Raw genomic sequence first — 25,476 nt, 5'->3', positions numbered from 1 at the left:
GAAAAAATGACAAAAGTTATAACTAATGTAAAAAAAACTATATACAATGTTATGACATTATGCTTTTTCCTGTTACATAAATTAATTTTAATTCATTTTACATTTGTTCAATACGTTAAATAAATATTTATAAGCTTGTATTTTAAGATAATTTATATTTTTCACTAGTGAATTTTATTAGAATATTATGATTTTTTGCTATTACATAAATTAATTTTAAATCATTTTACATTTGTTCACTGTTAAATAAATATTTTATGTGTTTATGTTCTTTTCCTTATATGTTTTCAATGTTTATTTATATTTTATTCAATTTTTAAATTTTTAAAGATGATAATACAATCACATTCTTTCCTTTTCTATTTCCTTCCCTTCTATATCCTCTCTTCCTGGTTACCTTTCAAATTTATGATCTCTTTTCCTTAATTATCACACACACACACACACACACACACACACACACACACACAACCATAAATATATAATTACAGCATTCCCAGTCTATTTAGTGTTTCTTGTATATGTTTATGATTCAGAGCAACGACTTGATATTGGTAACCAGTTAAAAGGATCATCCCTGGGGAAGACTAATTCTTTAGCAGTCTGTAGTTCTTTGTTTAGGGTTGAACTCTATGAGATTTCCCCCTTTCAAGTGAGCATATTGATTGGTATTATCTTTATTCAGGTCTTGTTTAGGCAGTCATATTGTTGAAATATCATGCATGAAGCTTCCCTTTGATTTCTGGTTCCTACAAACTTTCGTCTTCCTCTTAATAATGCTCCCTGAGCCTTAGGCAAAGGAGTTGATATGTATATGTGTGTGTGTGTGTGTGTGTGTGTGTGTGTGTGTGTGTGTGTGTGTGTGTCTGTGTCTGTGTATCTTGGGGCTAGACATGCCACAATCACTGGTTCTCTGAATTTGAGTGGTTGTGATTTTGTGCAATGGTCTCTCTATTTTGCAAAGAGAAGCTTTTTTGGTGAGGGGTGAGAGCTACACTTATTTGTAGTAACTGGAATTCACTTAGGAATTGTACTGATTTAGTCAAGTAGTAGTACTGCATTCTCCTCTAGGACGCATGACCTCACTAGCCCCAGCTAATTTCTTAGCTTTCAAGGACCGGGCATGATTTCCCTGCTGTTGAGTGGTCCTAAGTCTAATTAGAGAGCTGTTGGTGGGGTTTCAGCAGCAGCGGTGGAACGTTTGTGTTGGAGAGTTCCAAGAACAAATTTTTAGACAATAACAGATTCTTGAACTGAGCCATGAGTATGGTTGGAAATTGAAAGTGAACAGGAAGGGAAGTACACATTTCACAGAAGTCCAGTGGCTTCCACGAGATGAGATGTGGTCTGAAGGATGGTGTGACTACAAGCAACTTCCAGGAAATCAAGCGCAGGGATGCTATGACTACAAGCGACTTCCATGAAAACAAGCGCCTCCTTGTTGCCATCCCAGTGATGGCAACCGTGGATTAATTAACATGCCGAAGAGACCACCTCTGGGAGACAAGAGATCATCTCTGCTAGCCAGACCCGATGAAGGAGGCTACAGTAGATACTACTGTCACGTTGATTACCAAAAAAGTGATGAGGGCCGCTGTTTTTCTCAGAATCCAAGAAGTGGCCCACCCTACAAAAGAGGCCCTTATGGCTCCCCATGGTCAAGAGATGAGTATGCCACAAGCCAACAGCCTCAGTACAGAGTCATGAGAAACGGCTTTAGAAGAAGACGTTTTTATTCTTCCCATTATTCAAGACAACGATCTCCCCATAAATGGGGCGCTCCTTTTTTGAGAGAATCACGTGTGGGCGGGAAGGACTCCCTACACAGCAGATTTGGCTCCAGTCTCAGCAGTAGAAGCAGGATGCGCTCCTTCCATCAGTCTCGACATCAATGTAAAGAGAGAGCCATCCAGTTTTTGAAAACATCAAGAGATACTGTGCCTTCAGGTTCTTCATCCAACGTGTTAAAACGCCCCAGCCGGCTGACTGAGAAGGAACAGGCTGATGCTGCAAGCAAGTGGGCTAATGAAAATCCCAAGAAGTCAGAAGAAAACAACTTGGCTGAAATGTCCGAGTTTGAGACGGGATCCAAGGCACCGTTATGTATCAACCAGACAGAAGAATCCGAGTCAAACACAAGAGCTGGCCCAGAATGGTATGAAGACAGGCAGCTTAGCAGTTGCTCAAAAGCGATTGCATCAAAAATAAGGGAGATTGAGAAGGTTTACCGACAAGTCTGTGAAACTTTCCGGATGGCGGTGGAAAGGCTGGTTGAAAAGGATCGTTCCTTAGAAAAATCTATACAGTTTGCAATGAAGCAGAGTTTGCATGAAATAGGTGAGCAACATGTTGAAGAACTCAAGCATTTTATTATGGAGTATGATAATTCTACTCCAGATTTTGGAAGCCCTTTTGAGAAGAATTAGGGCTCAGTTCAAACAAATTTTTAAAGCTTCTAGATTTTTCCCTTTGGACTTTTGAAATCCTTAATATTTTGTGATGAAGAGAAATACTTTATGATAACTGACCCCGTTGCTAGTATCAAATAAACATCTACAATAGTTTTTAAAGTCTCTTAATTAGAATGTTTTCCCTATGTGTAGAATCGTCTAATCCATCTTCATACATCTCCTCCCTTCCAAATATAATGTTCAATTAATTTTTTAATGTTTGAAAAGGCAGTTCTGGAGAGCAGCTCTCTGTACTTAACTCATGATCAATGGTCTTCCATGGTGTACTGGTCTCCGGGGTATAATTTGTAGTTAGAGATCATTCCAGGTTGCATCATAGGCATTGTTAGCATTTTGAGTTGAGTTTCACTTGTTGCCTGCTTTTTTTCTGCTTTGCAACTTTCAGTGGTGTCAAAATATGCTGTCTTAAGAAAGTAGAACTTAGCTGTCTTGCAATATTTGCTTTGAGAATAATTCTTCTTTTGTATAGGAAAGAAGCACTTGAAAAATCTCTAAAGGACACATTAAAACAAAACCTTCTTCTCAAGTCATTAAACTTAGTTTGTCTCTTCTATGAAGTGAGGCTCCTAACTGTTCTCTCTGAAAAACATTATAGATAAGACCAATAGGAGGGGGTAACTTGAGACAAAGATGCATTTTAATTTGAAATTTCACAGAAACTCTTCTGGTAGTGATAAAAAATTAGACTATACAACAACCTGGAGTTTTGTTTTAGGCCTGTTCTTTATTAAAGAGGGACCTGACAAGGAGCTCATGATTGGGATAAAATGATAGATTTCTTGGTTAGTTTCCGTGATCTTAGTTCTGTAGACTTAGAGAATCTCCCTCTTCACATGTGTTATCATAGGAACAAGGCAGAATAAGGCATCACACCACAGGGAATGTTCTCTAAAAAGGCAGTTCATGAGCTAGGAAACAAGGAGGACCCTTAGAGGGACACGTGGATCACCTTGGGAAGGAGAAACAGAGGATATCTACATGAGTAAACTGGGGGTGAGGGGGGCAGTGGGGGAAGGGTTTGGGGATTGAGAACATGGTTAACCTAGGGAACTTGGAGTGGGAGAGTAATGAAAGAGATGTCTGGATAGAGGGTGTCATTATGGGTCTAGGGAAAAACCTGGTGCTAGGGGAATTTCCAGGAATCCACAAGGATGACCCCAGAATAAACTACTAGCAATAGTGGAGAAGGTGCCTGAACTGGCGTAACCTGGTTATCAGATCGATAAATATCCTGTCATCATAGAGCCTTCATCCAGTAACTGATGGAAGCAGGTAAGGAAATCCACAACCAAGAACCAGGCTGAGCTCCAGTAGCCAGTTGAGAGAAGGAATAAGAATGAGGAAGACGGGGTCAGGCTCATGATGGGGAAATCTACAGAGACAACTGGACCAAGTTCGTGGAAACTCACGAACTTTAGACCAACAGCTGTGGAGCCCTCATGGGACTATACTACCCTCTACATGCGGGAGAAATTTGGTCTCTTTGAGGGGCCCCTGGCAGTGTGATCAGGATCTATCCCTGGTGCATGATCTGGCTGTCTGGATCCCATTACCTGTGGTGGGACACCTTGCTCACTCTTGACGCATGGTGGAGGAGCTTGGTCCTGACTCAACTAAATGTACCAGGCTTTCCTGTTCCCCCATGGAAGGACTAACCCTTTTGGAGGAGGGCATGGGTCGTTGGGGGGAAAGGAGGGAGGAATTGGAGGAGCGTTGAGAGGGTGATCTGTAGTTGGTATGTAAATTGAATTAAAAAAATTAAAAAATAAAGCCATTTCGTGTACCCAGGATAAGACCTGGTCCCATTGCCAGAGGATGGGATGAGGAGAACTTGCGAGGAAGCAGGAGAAGGGGAGGGAGGGAGAACTGGGGTTGGTAAGTAAAATGAAAAAAAAAAGTATATAAAAATTAAAATAAAAAAAGAAATGTGGAAGAAGACAGCAAGGCCAGCAGAGGTCCCCTCACCTTGTAAGTGAGTCACTGAACAAGCAAAGAGAAAATTAGGATGTTCCACTCACTTCTTGATCCTTCCCAGCATAGCACTGAGCCAAAATATACAATTTGGGACAATAGATACATTAAAAATCATGGTTTTAATTACAACCCAATTTCATTATCTCCTTTTTTTGAGTCAAGGTTTTGCAGTCTGGACCTAGCTAGATTGGAAACCATTGTGTAGACCAGGCCAGCCTCAAAATCACAGAAATCGCCCTGCCTCTGCCTCCTGCATGCTGGGATTAAACACATGTGCTACCATCCTCAGTATTCTGTTGGTTATGGCCAAGATGTAAGAGTTATGATGCATACTTATAGGCCTAGTTTTTTTCCTTTGGGCCCTCAGCTCACAATTTTAGAAATGACATGGAGACATACTATTAATTATGAAAGGCTCAGCCTATAGCTTATGCTTGTCCCACTAGCTCCCATAACTTACTCCATTTATATCAATCTATGTTTTGCCTCATGACTTTTTACCTCTTTTCCGTCTTGCAACTCCTGTTTCCTCTCCATGTGCCCTGGTGTCTATCACATGCCTAGATTCATCTCTCTTTCTTACTTTCTGCCCGGAAGTCCTGTCCAACCTCTTTCCACCTAGCTATTGGCCATTCAGCTCTTTATTAAAGATATCAGAAGGTGCCTTGACAAAGACACATCTTCACAGTGTACAAAACAATTATTCCACAGTACATACTTAGTGATTTTTTGCCAAGCTGGTCTTTGTGGTGCTTTGATGTCACAGCTGGTTAGGTGTATTTGTTGTTTCCTTCCCTTGGCTGATTGAACAGCACCCAGTACTGTGAAAACTAGTCCTCAGGGTGCAGACTTTTAGGTCAGTTCCAGCTTGGATCCTTCCAGTCCTGTGTCTGAAGCACATGGTATTTTCAGCAAGAGAGACTTACCTCCAACTTCTGTGAGATGGTCAAGGGCAATGTCAATACCCCATATTGTTTTGGGACTCTCAAACTCCCCTTACCAACAACTCAAAGTGAGTTTTTCATCCCTGTTACTAGAGATTTTGCTAGACAGTCTATGGCTTTTTGTAGAAACATTGACATCTGAGGTGGGGGAATTGTCATTTAAAGTACAGCTGTACATGCACACACACACACACACACACACACACACACACACACACACACACAAGTAATTTTAGATAAATAATCATTGTCTTATTTAGGGTTTCTGTTGCTCTGATGAAGCACCATGACTCAAAAATGAGTTGAGGAGGAAAGGGTTTATTTGGCTTACATTCCATATCACTGTTCATCAGTCAGTACAGGAACCTGGAGGCAGGAGCTGATGCAAAGGCCATGAAGGAATACTTCTTTCTAGCTTGCTCCCCATGGCTTACTCAGCCTGCTTTCGTATAGAACCCAGAACCACCAGCCCAGAGATTGTACCAACCACAGTTTGCTGGGCCATACCCACCAATCACTAACTAAGAAAATGCCCCACAGGCTTGCCTACAGCCCAATCTTTTGGAGGCATTTTCTCAGTTGAGGCTCCCTCCACTCAGATGATGCTAGTTTGTGTAAAGTTGACACAAAACTAGCCAGCACAATTGCTGTGGCTTTTTTCAAGCAACCTTACTGTTATTTCCACCTCTTCCCCTCCATCCCCATTTGTATTGACTACCTTCTCTCCACTCCAATGAAAATTGCCCCTGTTTTCACTATTTCCCCTCACATCATTTGTATATTGTTATTCTTCATTCTAGGGCTCCTTCCCATGCCCTCCCCTCTGTACTACCACTTGACTTTCATAGTTTCTGAATTTACTCAGGTTTAATATTCACATCTGAAGATTTGGAGTTAGGAATCACAGAAGAATGGGAACATGTGCCATTTGACTTTCTGTGTCTGGGTTACTTCACTTAATACAATATTTTCTAGTTCCATCCCTTTGCCTCTAGATTTAATTTTCTTTACAGATGAATAGTATTCCACAGTGTATATGTACTGCATTCTCATTACCTCTTCATTAGTTGAAAGCTATTTAGGTTATTTCTCTTTCCTAGTCTATGTGAATATAGTGGTAATGAACAAGACTGAGCAAGTATCTGGGGGTAGGATGTCAAAAACTTTGGACACATGCCAAAGAACTTCATAGCTTGCTTATAAGGTATGAGTTTTCCTGCATATATATGCACACTACATGTATGTCATGCCCACGGAGATCAGAAGAGGTGTCAGTTCTTTTGGAACTGGAGATAAAGAATGTTGTGAGCCTCTAAGTAGGTTATGGGAATTGAAGCTTGATCCTCTGCAAGAGAAAAATGCTGTTAACCACTGAGACATGAACCATTTCTTTCTCTTTTTTCATTTTTCTTTATTAAGAAATTGTCTACTCACTCTACATACCACCCACAGATCCCACTTCCTTCCTTCTCCAACCACCAGCCCTCTCTTCCAAGCCACTCGACATCCCCACCTCTCCCAAATCAAGGTCTCCCATGTGGAGTCAGTAGAGCCCAGCACACTAAGCCCGAGCAAGTCCAAGCCCCTTCCCACTGCACCAAGGCTGCACAAGGCATCACACCACAGGCACCAGATTCCCAAAAGCCTGCCCAAATTTTTTTATGAGGCTACAGTTACCCTGATATCCAAACCACACAAAGATGCAACAAAGTAAGAAAATTACAGACCAATCTACCTCATGAACATTGATGCAAAAATACTCAATGGAATACTGGCCAACCGAATTCAGGAACACATCAAAGAATTTATCCACCATGACCAAGTAGGCTTCATCCCAGGGATGCAAGGATGGTTGAACATATGAAAGTCTGTCAATGTAATACACCATATAAACAAACTGAAAGAAAACAACCGCATGATCATCACATTAAATGCTGAGAAGGCCTTTGACAAAATCCAACACCCCTTTTTGATAAAAGTTTTAGAGAGTTCAGCAATACAAGGAACATACCTAAACATAATAAAGGCAATTTACAGCAAGCCAACAGCTTGATGGAGAGAAACTCAAGAGAACTTCAAGTACTATATTGAATAAATATGGAGAGAGTGAACAGCATTGTCTTGTTACTGCTTTTAGTAGAATCTCTTTGAACTTTTTGATGTTGGCTGTTTTCTTGCTGTAAATTATAAATTTACAGTAAATGTAGTATGTTCAACCATCCTTGCATGTCTTGGATGAAGCCTACTTGATTATGGTGGATACTTTTTTTTTATGTGTTCTTGGATTTGGTTTGCCAATATTTTATTGAGTATTTTTGCATCAATGTTAATGAGGGAGATTGGTCTGTAATTCTCTTTCTTTGTTGAATGTTTGTTTGGCTTGGGAATCAGAGTAACTGTAGCCTCATAAAAGGAGTTTGGTAATGTCCCTTCTGTTTCTATTGTGTGGAATAATTTGTAGAGTGTTGGTATTAACTCTTCTTTAAAAATCTGGTAGAATTCTGTGTTGAAACCATCTTGTCCTGGGATTTTTTTGGTTGGGAGACTTTTAATGTCTGTTTCTATTTCCTTAGGGGTTATTGGTCTATTCAAATTGTTTATCTGGTCTTGATTTAACTTTGGTATGTGGTACCTGTCTAGAAAAATTGTCTGTTTCCAATTTTGAAGAGTACAGGTGTTAGAAGTATGACCTGATGATTCTCTGGATTTCCTCGTTGTCTGTTGTTATGTCTCCCTTTTCATTTCTGATTTTGTTAATTTGGATTCGCTCTCTCTCTCTCTGCCTTTTGGTTAGTTTGGATAAGGGCTTGTCTATCTTATTCATTTTCTCAAAGAACCAACTCTTTGTTTCATTGATTCTTTGGTTTGTTCTCTTTGTTTGTATTTCATTGACTCCAACTCTCAATTTGATTATTTCCTGGCATCTCTTCCTCCTGGGTGAGTTTGTTTCTTTTTGTTCTAGAGCTTATAGGTGTGCTATTTAGTCACTAGTGTGAGATTTCTTCAATTTCTTTATGTGGGCATCTAGTTCTATGAATTTTCCTCTTAGCACTGCTTTCATAGTGTCCCATAAGTTTGAGTGTGTAGTACATTCATTTTCATTGAATTGTAGGAAGTCTTTAATTTCTTTCTTCATTTCTTTCTTTACCCATTGGTGATTCAGTTGAGCGTTATTCAGTTCCCATGAGATTGTAGGCCTTCTGTAATTTTTGTTGTTATTGAAATCTAACATTAAACCATGGTGGTCTGATAGACTACAGGATGTTATTCTAACTTTTTTGTATCTATTGAGATTTGTTTTGTGACCGAGGATGTGGTTGATTTTAGAGAAAGTTCCATGGGGTGCTACGGATAAGGTATATTCTTTATTGTTATGGTGGGATATTCTGTGGATACCTATTAAGTCCATTTGAGTCATAGCATCTGTTAGATCCCTTATTTCTCTGTTAAGTTTCAATGTGGCAGATCTGTACAGTATTGAGAGTGGGATGTTGAAGTCTCCTACTACTAATGTGTGGAGTTTGATGTGCGATTTAAGCTTTATTAATGTTTCTTTTACATATGTTGGTATTTGGGGCAATAAATATTCAGATTTGAGACTTCATCTTGGTGGATCTTTCTTGTGATGAGTATGTAATGGCCTTCCCAATCTCTTTTGATTGATTTTAGTTTGAAGTCTATGTTGTTAAAATTTAGGATAGCCACACCAGCTTGGTTCTTAAGTCCATTTGATTGGAAATTCTTTTCCCAGCCTTTTACTCTGAGGTAGTGTGTTTCTTTGCAGTTGAGGTGTGTTTCTTGTATGCAGCAGAAGGATGGATCCTGTTTTCATATCCATTCTGTTAGCCTGTGTCTTTTTATGGGCAAATTGAGTCCATTGATAGTAAGAGATATTAATGACTAGTGGTTGTTAATTCCTGTTTTTTTTTTGTTGGTGGTGTTTGTGTGTATGCATTTTCCTTCTTTGAGATTTGCTGCTATTTATTGCCTTTTTTTTGTGGGAGCAGCTAACTTCCTTGGGTTGGAGTTTTCCTTCTAGTACTTTCTATAGGGCTGGATTTGTGGATAGGTATTGTTTAATCTGGTTTTATCATGGAATACTTTGCTTTTCTGTCTATGGTCATTCAAAACTTTACTGGGTATAGTATTCTGGGCTGGCATCTGTGATCCCTTCATGTTTGCAAAAGGTCTGTCCAAACCTTCTTGCTTTCAGAATCTCCTTTGAGAAGCTGGGTATAATTCTGATAGGTCTTCCTGCATATGTTACTTGAACTTTTTCCTTTGCAGCTTGTAGATGTAACCATCGAGTTAAATAAGAAACACAGAGTCAATTGCAGAGTTAAAAGCCCAAGAGGTCAGAGCAATAGCTAAGAGCTAAAAACCTTAACCTTCACTGCCGCTGCTGTCCTCCTTAGCAAGTGCCCTACTTCCTGTGTATCTGTCTTTATATACTTTTTTTCTGTTCTGCCTTCTCATTGGTTGTAAACCCAACCACATGACCTCTTTGTGACTGCCCATCCATACAGGACTCCAGGTCTTCTATGGTTCATATTGAGATTAATGGTGAGTGTCTCCATGCTGGCTGTATCCTTGAACACACAGAGATCTACCTAGCTCTGCCTCCCAAGTGCTGGGATTAAAGGCATGCACCACCACCACCAGGCTTCTGCTATGGCTTGCTATTAGCTCTGACCCCCAGGCAAATTTACTTATTAACATAGAAATAAAATCACATTTCAGTACAAATAAAATATCACCATATTTCCCCTTTTCTATTTTAATAAAACAGATATAATAATATAAGAAAACTATATACAAAAGTACAATAACTATATACCATATATACAAGCAATAGATACCTAAAAAATGTCTAGTGCATTTTTATTTGACAAATTCAGAGAAAATAATTCCATTATCTATCCTATTTTGGTAAGTGCAAAATGTACCTAATTCACTTTCTATCCTAACTAATCTTCAGTTATAACTAACTAAACTTCAACTCCCTCCGAGACCCAAGAAGGAAATAATATTAGCTAACAAAAATAAAAACAGGAAGTGCATGCAAGCAACTTCCAAAACATGTGAGTTGACAGTAACAGCCAGCTGCCTGGACAGTCACCTGAGGTTTCTCCACAGTGTTGGGACATCATCTTCAGCCTATAGGCTTAGCATATCTGACAGACTCATTTGTGAACTAGGATGTACACAACGTCAACAGTTCGACCTCACATTTGGTGAGAGCAGTCAACATACCAGAAACACCTGAATTCCAATAGTGTCATATCATGATTCAGGATTTTAAATTCTGGAGATTGTTGATGTTTTTTTAATTCAGCTGTCCATTCTTCTTGGCTATGTGTGTGTGTGACTTCATCTCAGCATCCCATTCTTCTCCACATCCCTCTATTAAATGCCAGTCTACCACTGAGAGGTGTGAGCTTAGTTACTCTTCAAATATAACTGTTTTGTGGGGGGGGGGGACGGGGGGCAGGAGGGGAGAGAACAAGGGAATCCATGGTGGATTTGTAGAATTAAATTATATTGTAAAATAAAATAAAAAGAATAACTGTTTCAGCTGCTGTTCCACTGCACATCAGAAGCCATCGGCCCACTGCCTGTTCAGTTGTCTTTGGAGAAAAGGGCACTGTACCTTTTCCCGATTGCAAAGGCCACTTCAGGGATGGTGCCATATTATCCTGTCTTCAGAAGATGCCTTTTTTTTAAAGCCACAACCACACTTGTCTTGGCAAGAATTGGTAGTCCTTTGTTTTGTGTCCTGTCTGTCCATTTTGTCCTATTTGTCAGCAGTTAATTTGAGGATACTTTGTTGTCCAGTGGCTAACTTTTGCCATGATGAAAGTTAACTCCATATGCAGTTTCTTCAATGCCTATACTTTCTCTGAAGTAGATTGGTACTGTCAGGAGCCGATATGTCTCATAGTCATAACAAAAAAGAAAAATTTTCTAAGTTATTAAATCACTTTAAATGCCATATTCTGTAGCTCTCTGATGGGTTTGAAGAGGACCTGTCTATCTAAAATATATCTGCTCAATCTTGAAAACATACCTAATATGACTACAAGTTCTATTGTAATGTCTAACTACTAACTTTCATTTCTTTATATCCTGATAGTTGGTAAAAATGACATTCAAGGATCAGCAAATTGCATTACATTGTTAAATGAACAGTATAAGTACAATATCTTGAACAAGATTAGAAATTTATGTATATCATTCTCTAACAATATCAATCTAAATATATATAATTTGTATACAATAAAAAAATTCAATCCAGTGTAAAGTATTTAAAACTAGTAACTGTCTTTTTTTTAAAACAAGAACCTTAAATCTATTCTCCTTTGTTTAGCCCTTTTCCTAACCCTTAACAACAACTTGTAACCAACCCTCCTAAACAATGAAAATTATCCCAGACACGAAACTCACTAAAAGACCAAAAATCCACCTGCTCCACACCACCTCTTTGGGAATGTGGGCATTGTATTCTTAAAATTGCTTCCTGCTGGGTGTGGGTGAATGTATCTTTGTTCTGAAAAGAAAAATTTTGGGTTAATTGTCAAATTCTAGGAAAGGTAGCTATTTCCTTTGTTGTCCAGTTTGAACATAATGCCCAAGTCAAGGACTTATCTCAAGTCCTATTTAAGTAGTCTTTGAAAGTGGATCATCTCAGCTAGCCCTCTCAAAACTGCTCTTAGCATTTTGTAGTGCAAAGCTGAACTGTAGATGATGTTTGTCAGCTTAGTGGTATTATTATTGTCCATGTGGAATTGTGGTTGCTGTGGGGCCCCATCTTCTTCCTGGAGACTTCAGTTGATGATAGGCCTAGCTGTGATTTCCTGCAAGAAAACTGATAAGAGACTCGAACACAAAGACATGTATAAGCAGCTAATTGAAGCCTTTTTTCTAGAATTAGTACTCTATATGACCATTAATGTCTTAACAAAGTTTAAAATGTACATATATACATAATATATATAAATTCTGTAAACTTTGATATAAAATTCATACTTTAAGAAAAGTTTAAAATCAGAATAGAATCAAAGAATTGAGATTAGTAGTAATAGAATAGTCCCTTAATTAATTTGGTTTTTCTCCTGTCCCATAGCAGAAGATGGCTCTTTCTTCTGGCATGATACAGGGAGTTTGCATTTTCCTTTTAACAACCTGCTTGAGTTTAAAGAGGGAGAGAGTCATTCTCCAACTCCAATGTCAGCTTTAAATTTTAATTGAACTGGGGGTACAGGAAGACCAATAGTGTTAAATTTCTTTAGAGAAGAGCAGAAACAAATATTTAGGAAGATTTATAAAATTTTATAAATGATATACCAATAGGCCATTTTACTCTTTTTCTTGGGACAGATGATTTGTCCTTTTTCTTCAGATGTCTCATTTGTCCAGTGTTCTTCAGATTCCTTAGCCTTCATTCTCCTAAAAGACAAAAACGAAAACCTCTCCCCAAGACTAATTTAGGGCTGGTTCCCTTTCGAGAAGTTATTGTCTGATTAAGTGAAAAAGTATGTGTTAAAGATGTAAGTTAGTTTAAATTGTATAGTCATGTTGGTTGATGAACTATCACCTCCTCTAAGAGGTCTCCCTTGTTCAAATCAAACCTTTATCAATTTTGATGGTATCCACAGCTTATCTTCTCCTGTAGAAACAAAAGCAAAACCTCGTCCCCAACAGAACACATATTCTGGTTTCCATTCTGAGGTCAGCATATCCTTAAAGTATATAGGCTGATTTAATTCTGTAGTTTTTTCTGTTATGCAATGCCTCTCTGCAGCTGTTGTTCCTTTCTCATTAGGACTGAGAAAATTCAAAGTTAATAGAGCATTATGCAGTCTATTTCTGGGGGTTTTTGTTACTCCTTTCTATTTATTTAGCATATCCTTTAGAGTTCTGTTTGATATTTCTATAACTGCTTGGCCTGTAGGATTATGTGGTATACCTGTAATATGCTTTATATTGTAATAAGCAAAAAGCTGTTTCATTTTAACATTGACCTAGGCTGGAGCATTGTCAGTTTTAATTTGGGCAGGTATACCCATGATGGCCATAACTTCTTGTAAATGAGTGATTACAGAATCAGCTTTTTCAGATCTCAAAGCAGTTGCCCATTGAAATCCTGAATTAGTATCAATGGTATGGTGTACATATTTTAATTTTCCAAATTCTGAAAAGTGAAACACATCCATCTGCCAGATTTCATTCCTCTGAGTACCCTTTGGGTTACATTGTTCTGGAAATGGTGTCTGTTTGTAAAAGGAAAATGTAGGACATTTCCTTATAATTTCCTTGGCTTGTTGCCAGGTAATGGAAAAATCCTTTTTTAAACCTTTACTATTGACATGATGTTTTTTTATGAATTTCTGAGGCCTCCAGCACATTTCCTATCAATAATTTATCAATCTTATCATTGCCTTGTGCTAGAGTGCCTGGCCGACCAGTATGGAATAGGATTTGAGTTATATATAAAGGATGACTCCTTTTCCTGATTCTATCTTGTAATTGAATAAATATTGAAGTTAGTTCTGAAGCACCAGGGATAAATTCTGCAGTCTCAATAGGTAATACCACTCTTTCAGCATACTGAGAGTCAGTAACTATGTTGAGAGGTTTTGAAAAATCCATTAATACCAACAGAATAGCGTACAATTCCGATTTTTGAACTGAATTATAAAGACTTTGAACCACTTTACTTAAATTTTCTGATTTGTAACCTGCCTTTCCTTGTTTGTTGGCATCTGTATAAAATGTATGAATTCCATATATGGGTATTTCCCATACAATTCAAGGCAAAATCCAATCATCTCTCTTTATTTGATTAATTCTATCACGTTTTGGATATTTGCTATTAATTTCTCCCAAAAAATTACTGCAAGCTCTTTGCCAAGGTTCACTTTCTGTCCATAATTTTTCAATATCCTCCTTAGTTAAAGGTAGGATAATTTCTACTCAGTCTATTCCTGCTAATGGATGAAGTCTCAATTTTCCTTTCCAAATCAAGTCAGAGATTTTTTTCCACATAAGTTTTTAATTTTTTATTTGGTTTGTTTGGGAAAAATATCCATTCCAACATAATATCTTCCCTCTGCATTAATATTCCTGTAGGAGAATGCCTAGAGTTTAAAATGATCCAAAGCTGGATTGCATTTTGGTTAATACGATATACATGCCCTTCATGTACTTTCTTTTCTACCAAGGCCAGTTTATTCTCAGCCTCAGGTGATAATTCTCTTGGACTACTTAAGTCCTTGTCACCTTCTAAGGTTTTGAACAAATTATTCAGTTCATCATTTTTTACCCCAACAATATTTCATAGATGAGAAATGTCTCCAAATAATCTTTGAAAGTCATTAAGAGTCTGTAGTCGATCTCTCTTAATTTGCACCTTTTGGGGTCTAATTTTTTTGTAGACCTATTTTATATCCTAAATAATTAATAGAATCTCCTCTTTGCATCTTTTCAGGAGCAATTTGTAATACCCAGTAAGGCGAAATTTTCTTTTCCTCTTCAAACATTCTTTGTAAAGTATCTGCATTTGAGTCAGCTAGTAAAATATCATCCATATAATGATAAATTAGAGATTTAGGAAATTTTTTATGTGTCACTTCCAAAGGCTGTTGTATAAAATATTGGCACAGGTTTGGGGTATTCAACATTCCCTGTGGGAGGACTCTCCATTGAAACCTCTTAACTGGTTGAGGATTATTGTAAGTAGGCACCATGAAGGCAAATCTTTCTCTGTCTTTTTCTTGTAAGGGTATTAAAAAAAACAGTCTTTTAAATCAATTACTATGAGAGGCCATCCTTTTGGTAACAGAGTAGGCAAAGGAGTTCCAAGTTGTAGAGAGCCCACTGGATGAATTACTTTGTTAAATGTTCTAAGGTCTGTTACCATTCTCCATTTACCAGATTTCTTTTTAATATTAATTTTTAATTATTTTAATATTAATATAATAGTTTAATATTATTATGATAATTATAATAATCAAAATTATATTAATTATAATACTAATATTATAATTAATATGATAATTTAATTTAATGTAACATAATTAAGAATATTTTAATTCTCCTGTATTTTAATAACAAATACAGGAGAATTCCAAGGGCTGGTTGATTCTTCAATATGCTGAGCATGTAAGTGTTCTTCTACCAGCTCTTCTAAAGCCTGCAGTTTCTCTGTTGTTAAAGGCCATTGATGAACCCATACAGGCTTGTCTGTTAATAATTTTAAAGGTAGAGCTGTTGGTGTCTTTGGAAGCTTTTATCCTGGCACTCAAATTGACTATCTTTTTAAATAGTAAAATAAGAATAAGGAAAGTAATAATGTGCATAATCCCATCAACATTAATCTGCTCATATAGTTGTTCCATTTTCAGACTGCCTAAATTTTATCAAACAAAGCCCAATTTTCTACCAATGTACACAAAAAACCCATTTTTTTTAATGTGGAAAAAATTTTCTCTTTTAAATAGTTTTTTCCTTTAAAATATCTGATACCTTAATTGACTTACCAAGTCTGCATAGAACAGTAGAAATCTGAGGGAATTTCAAAACAGCTACTTAGTGTCCGAGTGTCCGAGGTGTGATTCCAGAGAGAGAGAGAGAGAGAGAGAGAGAGAGAGAGAGAGAGAGAGAGAGAACAAGAAAGCATAGCCAAGAGTTCTGTCTAAATGCTTATATCTAGCCATGTGTTCCCACTTGAGTCCAGTCGAGCCTGGGCTCAGGCTTCCTTAAGCTCCGACCAGGTGCTTTGACATTTCAGCCAACAGCAGCTCTATCTGCAGTTGCGTGTAGCTACTGCAATTAGCGGTAGTTCTGGCAGGCCTGAGTTTTTCATAGCACTGGTGTAGCTACATTCAGTTGGTCAGCCCTGGGGCTTAGGCCGAGCTGTCCCCAGCTAGGGAGTCAGTCAGCTAGCAGGCCGCCAAGCTGCCACAACTGGCTATGTGTAACTCAGGTGTGAGCGGGGGCCCGAAAGGCCACAGGCAAGTGGCTTTTTCATGAATTTGTATCACAAACACTGGGCACCAGATGTAGATGAACAGTCTTATTTAATAAGAAACATAGAGTCAAATGCAGAGTTAAAAGCTTAAGAGGGCAGAGCAGTAGCTGAGAGCTGAGACTTAAAACCACCTTCTATCTGTGAGTTCAAGGCCAACCTGGGCTACCAAGTGAGTTCCAGGAAAGGCGCAAAGCTACACAGAGAAACCCTGTCTTGAAAAACCAAAAAAAAAAAAACCACCTTCTTACCCTTCCTGCTGCTACTGTCCTTCCCCTCAGAAAGAGACCTACTTCCTGTGTATCTGTTTTTTTATTGACTTTCTGTTCTGCCTTCTCATTGGTTGTAAACCCAACCGTATGACCTCCTCTTCACTGCCTGTCTATACAAACCTCCAGGACTTCTATGGTTGGTATTGAGATTAAAGACATGTGTCTCCATGCTGCCTGTGTCCTTGAACACACAGAGATCTGTCTGTCATGTGATCTGGATTAAAGGTGTTCACCCCCACTTCCAGGATTCTGCTATGGCTTGCTATTAGCTCTGACCCCCAGGCAACTTTATTTATTAACATAAAAATAAAATCACATTTCAGTACAAATAAAATATCACCACAGGTGTAACTATGGAATATTAAATGCATGGTTTTAGCTGATGAGAGAAGAGTACATCAGCCCAGAGTGAGAGGAAATGGCCCCCAGCTGAAGAAACACAGAAAATTTGTATGTGGGAGAAATAATCTGTAGTCAGGTTTTAATTCTTCTAGTCCTTCTTGGCTTGTGAGTGCTGGTGAGTTTTGATCTCCTGAAGTTTATAATAACCTTCTTAAAAAGTCAAAATCTTTAGACATATTAGCAATATGATAACAGTGGTGAATTTTGTGAAAGCAAAATTATGAATCCTTGGAGTCTCAACAAAACAGCAGAATAGCCAGAGAATGGAATCTGAAATGTGTCATTTACATATATCAAATTTTGTTTACTATTTGATCAAAATTAATAAAATATATTTAGGCCAGAATTATTATTATTTTTTTAAGTAGGATTTTTTTATTTTTATTTTGCAATACAATTCAGTTCTACATATCAGCCACGGATTCCCTTGTTCTCCCCCTCGCACCCCCCTCACCTTCCCCCAGCCCGCCCCCATTCCCATCTCCTCCAGGGCAAAGCCTTCCCTGCAGACTGAGATCAACCTGGTAGACTCAGTCCAGGTAAGTCCAGTCCCATCCTCCCAGGCCGAGCCAAGCGATCCTGCATAGGCCCTAGGTTTCAAACAGCCGACTCATGCAATGAGCACAGGCTCTGGTCCCACTGCCTGGATGCCTTCCAAACAGACCAAGCCATTCAACTGTCTCATCCACTCAGAGGACCTGATCCAGTTGGGGACCCCTCAGCCATTGGTTCATATTTCATGTGTTTCCATTCATTTGGCTATTTGTCCCTGTGCTTTATCCAACCTTGGTCTCAACAATTCTCGCTCATATAAACCCTCCTCATACTTCCTAATTGGATTCCCAGAGATCCACCCGGGGCCTAGCCATGGATCTCTGCATCCAGATCCCTCAGTAGTTGGATGAGGTTTCTAGCATGACAATTAGGGTGTTTGGCCATCCCATCACCAGAGTAGGTCAGTTCGGGCTGTATCTCAACCATTGCCAGCAGTCTGTTGTGGGGGTATCTTTGTGGATTTCTGTGGGCCTCTCTAGCACTTTGCTTCTTCCTATTCTCATGTGGTCTTCTTTTACCATGGTCTCCTATTCCTTGTTCTCCCTCTCTGTTGTTGATCCAGCTGGGATCTCCTGCTCCCCCAAGCTCTCTTTCCCTCGACCCTTGCCCTTCACTACCCCCACTCATGTCCAGGCTGTTCATGTAGATCTCATTCCATATCTCTGTCATTGGGTGATCCCTTTGTCTTTCTTGGGGTCCTGTTTTCCAGGTAGCCCCCTTGTGATGTGAGTAGCAGTCTAGTCATCCTTGCAGAATTATTATTTCTAATAATATTTTTATAAGTTTTGATATCAGTGATGAACAGTTCATCAGAAGGATCTGGAATTGTATCACTTTATTCCTAAAGTCAAATCCCAATATTTAAGAATCTAGAGGTAAGTAACAGCCTGTATTCAGACTAAGAGCTTTAGAGCACCTTTGTCCTGCAGTGGCCTGCTCATATGGTGTGACCAGGCAATCCAGGATCCATAAGGCAAGTCAGTGTCCTGTGGAAATATGTAAGCATATCTTCTTCCTGATATTATGAAAAAATCTGGACCTTTCCAATTACTAGGGAGAAAGTCCTAGAGACTTAGCTGTACCTTTGTGGAGAAATGACTGAGGAAAGAACTCATATAGTCTTCAGAATGTATTGATTACAAACAGAGCATGAGAAGTAATACACAGATAGCTTGAACATAAAATCAGGTTATAATTCAAAAGTCTAGAGTTATTTTAAACAGTAAAATATTTTCTCTGTAGAAAATAGTAAAAATGATAACATTTCCCAATAAGCCCATTTAAGCCAATTAATAGCTGAATTATACATATAAATATTGATTAGATTCTGGGATACAGAAGAAACCTATCTTCATCTGTTCAGAGAGCTATGTTTTATTTAAGTTGTGTAAGTGAGATTCCTATTCATCTTCCCCTTCACTATTTGATTTATGGCAGACATTTTTCTATAGGCTAATCCATAATCTAAAAAGATTTTAGCCTCCCCTCCTGAAAGTATGGCCAGCATTTTCTTTCATCAGCATGATACAGTACAAATTCTCATCCTAATAGTGAAATGTTTCACTAAACCTTGCCCAGTCATTGGGCAAAACCAAAACTTATTATAAGCCACAGTCATCCTAGGGTTCCCCCTGCTAGGCAGCCTCCCTGGATCTGTGGGTTGCAGATGATTTAAGATATGGGGAGATGAATATTTAAGATCTCCACTTTGGAATAAGGATATTTTGCTTTTTAAAGTATGATGAGATCCTTCCATCATATCTTGACCTGGCAGGTAATAAGGAATGCCTGTAGTGGGAGATATGAAAAGTTGAACACCAGTTCTTAAGAGCTTTTGAAGTATATGTAAGGCCGTTGTCCATTTATGAGCACTAGGCATTCCTAAAATTGAAAAGCAGTGATACAAATGTTGTATTACTTCTCATTTCATAGCCATTAAATCATAAGGACATCGGCCTCCTGGGTAAGCTCCCATAGGGAGAGAATTTGTAGTTCTTGGACAGACATATGAAAAAGTGCCAGTATATCCTGTAGAGTTATCTTCCAATCTATGTGCTCATGAATTTCATAGTTAAATATAATATAATATCACCTGTGCAATAAATGTATTGTAATATATGTACATAAATATATATACATATATATGTATACACACATGTATATATATATATATATATATATTATTGGGTTGGGTGACTTTGAGGAAACTATAATTGACAGTTAGTTCTGATTGTTAATCTGTACACATAATGAGGAACTCTGCCTAATAAAATGAATTCTGGATAAACAGAATTTGTATCTCCTGCACTGTATGTCAGCTTTGGCCTCCATTGTGGCAGGGAGAGATGGCAAGTGAAAAATAAAATGCTGACAATCTTTAGGGTGAGGAGGTATGGTAAAGGAGCAATCTTGTAAGTCTATAACAATTACTATTTTGATTTCTAGGGATGGCCGTGGGAGATGGCAAGTCAGGCTGTGAGATTACCCTTGGCTTCAATAAATTTTATTTAATTTCTTAAGGTCTTTTTTTTTTTTTGGTTTTTCAAGACAGGGTTTCTCTGTGTAGCTTTGCGCCTTTCCTAGAACCCACTTTGGAGACCAGTCTGGCCTTGAACTCACAGGGTGCCGCCTGCCTCTGCCTCCCGAGTGCTAGGATTAAAAATGTGAGCCACCACTGCCTGGCTTCTTAAGGTCTTATAACAGTCTATAAGCCTGATTTTTTAAAAAATAACTAATATTTGGGTGATTTAAGGGCATTGTTACTTAAATGAGGGCAGCTGTAACCATGCAGTTTAGAAGGTTTCCAGCTTAAGTTAGCACTTAGATTCCAGTGAGTTGTAGCAAAAAGAAAAAAAAAAGCTGTTTGTAGGACAGGATGGGGAAATCCAGTAGGATGAAAAGGGTCCCATGAGCAGGCAAAAAAGTCAGAGACACTCTCCCTCACACTCACACTGTTAGGAGTACAACAAAAACCCCAAGCTAAACACCTACAGCATGTATGCAGAGAACCTAGCACAGACCCATGCAGGCTCTGTGATTGCTGCTTCCATCTCTGTAAACTCCTGTGAGCCCTGCTCATTTGATCCAGTGGGCCTTGCTCTCCTGGTGTTCTTGACCCCATTGGTTCCTACAGTCCTTCCTCCCCTCTTCTGTGGGGTTCGCTGAGCTCCCCCTAATGTTTGTCATTGGATCTCTTTATCTGTTCCTATCAGCTGCTGGAAAATGCCTCTCTGATGATGACTGGGCAAGGCATCAATCTATGAGTATAACGGAATATCACTAGGAATCATTCCATTGACTTTATTTTAGACCAATAGTGTTTGGTTCTATGCTAGGTCTCTGAACCATCCAGCTTAGAGATCCTGGCCATCTAGGAAGTTTCTGGCATGGCCTCCCTCCTGTGTCTTGGGCCTCCAGTTAGACACTCCCACTGGATCTCTTTTCATTCTTCTGCATGCAGATATCCAGTATGACCAGCACCACTTGTTGAAGATGTTTTCTTTTTCCAGTGTATATTTCTGGCTTATTTATTGAAAAGCAGGTGTCCACAGGTATATGGATTTATGTTTGGGTTTTCAATTCAATTCCATAGACTAACATGTCTGGTTTTATGCTTATACCATGTGGTTTTTATTCCTATGGCTCTGTAGTACAGCTTAAAATCAGGGATGGTGATAGCCCTGGAAGTTCTTCTATGCTATCAGGATTTTTAGCTAGTCTGGCTTTTCTGTTCTTATACGAAATTGATTATTGTCCTTTCAAGGTGTGTAAATTATGGTGTTGGAAATTTTTTTTATGAGACAGGGTTTCTCTGTGTAGTTTTGGTGCCTGTTCTGCATCTTAATCTGTAGACCAGGCTGACCTCGAACTCACAGAGATATGCCTGGCTCTGCCTTCCAAATGTTGGGATTAAAGGCATGTGCCACCACCATCCGGCTTGGTGTTGGAATTTTGATGGGGATTGCATTGAACCTGTAGATTGCTTTTGGTGGGATGGCCATTTTTACTGCCTTAATTCTATCAATTCATGACCATGGGAGATCTTCCCATCCTCTGATACCTTGCTCAATTTCTTTCTTTAAAGGCTTGATATTTTTATCGTACTAGTCTTTCACTTGCTTGGTTAGTATCACTCCAATATGTTTTACATTGTTTGTGGCTATTGTGAAGCTTGTTGTTTCCTTGATTTCTTTCTCAATCAGTTTGTCAGCTGTAAATAGGAGGGCTACTAATTATTTTTCATTAATTTTGTATTATACACATTGCTGAAGGTGATTATCAGCTGTGGGAGTTCCCTGGTAGAATCATATCATCTGGAAATAATACTTTGACTTTTGCATTTCCTATTTGTGTCCCCTTCATCTTCTTTAGCTGTTTTACGCTATAACAAGAACTTCAAGTACTATATTGAATAGATATAGAGTGGACGACCTTGTGTGTTCCTGGTTTTATTGGGGTTACTTTGAGTTTCTCTGTATTGGACTTGATGTGTTGGCTAGACACATAGCACTAAATGTCCATATAAAAAAATTGGAAAAATCTCACACTAGTGACTTAACAGCACACCTATAAGCTCTAGAAGAAAAAGAAGCAAAGTCACCCAGGAGGAATAGATGCCAGGAAATAATCAAATTGAGAGCTGAAATCAATAAAATAGAAACAAAGAGAACAAATGAAACAAAGAGTTGGTTCTTTGAGAAAATCAACAAGATACACAAGCCCTTATCCAAACTAACCAAAAGGTAGAGAGAGAGCATCCAAATTATCAAAATGAGAAATGATAAGGGAAACATAAAAACAGACGAGGAAATCCAGAGAATCATCAGGTCATACTTCAAACACCTGTACTCCACAAAAATGGAAAATCTAAAAGAAATGGACAATTTTCTAGATAGGTACCACATACCAAAGTTAAATCAAGACCAGATAAACTATTTAAATAGACCAATAACCCCTAAGGAAATAGAAAGTCATTAAAAGTCTCCCAACCAAAAAAAGCCCAGGACAAGATGGTTTCAATGCAGAATTCTGCCAAATTTTCAAAGAAGAGTTAATACCAATACTCTGCAAAGAATTCCATACAATAGAAACAGAAGGATCATTACCAAACTCCTTTTAGGAGGCTACAGTTACTCTGATTCCCAAGCCATACATAGATGTAACAAAGAAAGAGAATTACAGACCAATCTCCCTCATGAACATTGATGCAAAAAATATTCAATAAAATATTGGCAAACCGAATCTAAGAACACATAAAAAAATTATCCACCATGATTAAGTAGGCTTCATCCCAGGAATGCAAGCATGGTCCAACATACTGATGTCTGTCAATGTAATACACCATATAAACAAACTGAAAGAAAAAATATCACATAATCATCTCATTAGATGCTGAAAAGACCTTTGACAAAATCCAACACCACTTCATGATAAAGTTCTTGGAGCGATCAGGAATACAAGGGACATACCTAAGCATAATAAAGGCTGCCAACAGCTAATATCAAAAAACTCAAAGTGATTTCACTAAAAGCAAGAACAAGACAAGGATGTCCACTCTCCACATATTTATTCAATATAGTAATTGAAGTTCTAGCTTGAGCAATAATCAATCAATTCTCCCCAGTGCTCTCAGAGAACCAGTATATATACCCACACAGTAATTCTTTGGCAAAGCAATGCAAGGCTTGAGGTTTTCAGGGTCACAGAGAGAGGAGATAAGGATCCACACATAAAGCAATAATTGTCAGCTTCCAATTACAACCCAAAATGGGAGTGGCTAAAGGGGAGTTCTCTGGTAGTGTCAACTAAAGGCTAAGATCAATTAGGGAATTTGTGTGCTCAAACTATAATCTAGAAATGGCTAGGTAGATTGTTAGTGGTCAACAAGTCACAAGAAATTAAACTGTCTTTGGTGCCACTTTTCCAGCTCGTCCCAGCTGCAGCTGCTTTCTGATAGGAAGGGGGACATATGCTAGGTGGCTAAGCAACCTATGTCAGAGCATGTAGTATTTGGTTAGTAAAAGCACTTTCACTCAGAGTAATTGCTGAGGAGAAAATCTAGGAATAGCACCTGGTTGAGGAGGAATTCAAACTTATTTTGCACAAAAAAAAGATTGGCACCTATCTCCTCTCTTGCCTTGCAGGCAATCTCCTTGGGTGAGTGGGAAGTAACTGCCTTAACTCAGTAACTAACAAATGGCTAAAACATCATCCCAGGAATGTGAGCAGTAAATCTCTTAAATTAGGGTCTTGTGTAAGTAACCCGGGGTGAAGGTAAGGTGTTTAGGATTTAATTGTTAGTGGTTTTTCTCTATCTGTGAGTGAGAGGAGCTAATGTTTATTTCTCTGCATTTGTCTTTGGAAAAAGGAACCTTTGCTGAAATACTTTTGTCCAGAAAATGGCCCTGGCCAGATATATATTAATGAAAATAAACACAGCTGGGGACAGTTATCCAATTACCCCAAATATATAGGGAAATTTGTGTCCAAGATTGAGATGGAATCATGAGATTACATGTACACATAACATGGAGATGCACGGTAAATGGGGAGAATCACAGCTGTTATTGCCCAAGAAGTTTATAACAAGTGACAGCCAATTCATTCAAAAGGCAGGAATTTCATAATGCATTGAGTGACGGTTTCCTGTAACAGAACCCTTAGTTCTGATAGGTTGACCTTCTCAACTCTACTTGTCAATGCTGTATGCTCTCACGGACTTTTGCTTCCAGCGGTTCTCAATAACAAATGGCTCATGTCTCAGTGGTTAATAGCATTTTTACTCTTGCAGAGGACCAAGCTTCAATTCCCATAACCTACTTAGAGGCTCACAACATTCTTTAACTCCAGTTCCAGAAGAACTGACACCTCTTCTGATCTCTGTGGGCATGACATACATGTAGTGTGAACACACATGCAGGCAAACACGTACTTTATAAGCAAACTATGCAGTTCTTTGGCATGTGTCCAAAGTTCTTGACATCCTACCCCAGATACTTGTTCAGTCTTGTTCATTACCACTCTATTCACATAGACTAGGAAAAGGAAATAACCTAAATAGCTTTCAACTAATGAAGAGGTAATGAGAATGCAATACATATACACTGTGGAATACTGTTCATCTGTAAAGAAAATGAAATCTAGAGGCAAAGGGATGGAACTAGAAAATATTGTATTAAGTGAATTAACCCAGACACAGAAAGTCAAATGGCGCATGTTCTCATTCTTCTGTGATTCCTACCTCCAAATCTTCAGATGTGAATATGAAACCTGGAGTAAATGCAGATACTATGAAAGTCAAGTGGTAGCACACAGGGGAGGGCATGGGAAGGAGCCCTAGAGTGAAGAATAACAATACACAAATGATGTGAGGGGAAATAGTGAAAACAGGGGAGGTTTTCATTGGAGTGGAGAGAAGGTGGTCAATACAAATGGGGATGGAGGGGAAGAGGTCGAAATAACAGTAAGGATACTTGAAAAAAGCCACAGCGATTGTGCTGGCTAGTTTTGTGTCAACTTTACACAAACTAGCATCATCTGAGTGGAGGGAGACTCAACTGAGAAAATGCCTCCAAAAGATTGGGCTGTAGGCAAGCCTGTAGGGCATTTTCTTAGTTAGTGATTGGTGGGTATAGCCCAGCAAACTGTGGGGGGTACAATCTCTGGTCTGATGGTTCTGGGTTCTATATGAAAGCAGGCTGAGTAAGCCATGGGGAGCAAGCAAGTAAGCATTATTCCTTCATTGCCTTTGCATCAGCTCTTGCCTCCAGATTCCTGTCCTGACTTCCTTCGATGATGCACAGCGATATGGAAGTGTAAGCCAAATAAACTCT

At 38.6% G+C, this 25,476-nt stretch overlaps 1 protein-coding gene across 2 annotated transcripts in view; it reads right to left on the bottom strand.

The window, feature by feature from the left end:
* Nucleotides 1-25,476, bottom strand: part of LOC131901546 (periphilin-1-like) — a 101,096-nt gene that overhangs the window by 50,235 nt on the left and 25,385 nt on the right. The gene's annotated exons all lie outside the window — the stretch shown is intronic.

Source organism: Peromyscus eremicus, unplaced genomic scaffold (assembly GCF_949786415.1).
Source record: "Peromyscus eremicus unplaced genomic scaffold, PerEre_H2_v1 PerEre#2#unplaced_110, whole genome shotgun sequence".
Taxonomy (NCBI): domain Eukaryota; kingdom Metazoa; phylum Chordata; class Mammalia; order Rodentia; family Cricetidae; genus Peromyscus; species Peromyscus eremicus.
Note: the sequence above shows the minus strand (reverse complement) of the source record. Positions and strands in the feature narration are given on the sequence as shown.